The sequence below is a fragment of the Mus pahari genome, chromosome 12, assembly GCF_900095145.1.
Source record: "Mus pahari chromosome 12, PAHARI_EIJ_v1.1, whole genome shotgun sequence".
Lineage (NCBI taxonomy): Eukaryota > Metazoa > Chordata > Mammalia > Rodentia > Muridae > Mus > Mus pahari.
This window is the reverse complement of record NC_034601.1, coordinates 16551447-16552772: the sequence shown is the minus strand read 5'-3', so window position 1 is coordinate 16552772 and position 1326 is coordinate 16551447.

The window sequence follows — 1326 nt, the reverse complement described above, 5'->3', positions numbered from 1 at the left end:
AGTTGGGTAGAAAACTGGGTATCAGGATCTGTCCAGGTAAAAGCAAATATGTTTTGTGATTGCACATCTAGAGGAATAGAGAAAAACTCATCCTTAAAGTCTAGAACTGAGAAGTGGGAAGTACCTGAGGGGATAGTAGAAAGAAGTGTGTCGGGGTTAACCACAACCGGATGAAGAGGCACCACTGCAGAGTTAATATGTCTGAGATCCTGGACTAGATGATAGGCACCATTGGGTTTTTTTTTTACTGCCAGTATAGGGGTATTAAAGGGAGAAGAGGTAGGGTGAAGGAGTTTCTTTCTTAACAGGTCAGAGATGATCGGCTTGAGCTCCCTCTGGAGAGAGAGAGAGAGAGAGAGAGAGAGAGAGAGAGAGAGAGAGAGAGAGAGAGAGTATTGAGTCTGGGAAATATAACTGGTAGGGTCCAGCAATTGGATGACAACAGGCAAATGGTGTTTAGCAACAGAGGGATTCTGGATGTCCCAGACTCGAGGGTCTACCTGTGAGACTGGTAAAGGGAATGACATGGTATTGTTAGTAGGTTGACTAGCTAAAAGGAGGAGCAGAGGAACCGCTGGTAAGCTTGAGTTCAGGCGAATGTGGGGAGCAAAAGAGATAGAGGCTCCCAGCCTANATAGGAGGTCTCTTCCCAATAAGGGGACAGGACATGTGGGCACTACCAAAAAGGAATGGGTGAGAGGTACACCCCTAAAAATGCAATTAAGTGGTGGGGTCTGATATGGGAAATAAGGTTGTCCCCTACCCCGACAATAGGAAAACGAGAGGGAGATGTGGGCCCCCAAAACTCCGCTAGGACTGAGTAAGTGGCTCTAGTGTCCAAGAGGAAAGAGATGGGCCACCCACAGACCACGATGTCTACCCTAAGCTCTCTGTTTGTGATGGCAGTGGTTGGGTCAGAGGAGCCTGGGCCTCGTCAGTTGGCCACAGCCAAGCCTAGATCGGTTGGAGGGTTATCTGGGAGTGATGTCCCCCTGTTTTGCATAACATGGGGGCAATCAACAACCCAATGTCCCTCTTGATGGCACTTAGGGTATTGCCCCCTCAGTTTTCAAGGATTAGGGCAGGCTTTGGCCCAATGACCTTGTCGACCACACCTGTAACAGGTGCCTGGTGGTCTCTGGGTAGAGGACCATGAGCTCAGGGTAGCAGCTGGGGCTGGTTGGACAGCCTTTGCCACAGCATATTATACTTCTGCTTTCGAACCCTGTCATCTCTCCCATGGTGCACTTTGAAGGCCAGCACCAGGATTTCTGCCTGTGGAGTCAGGGCTCCCTTCTCCAGATTTTTAAGTTTAGCCTTTATGTC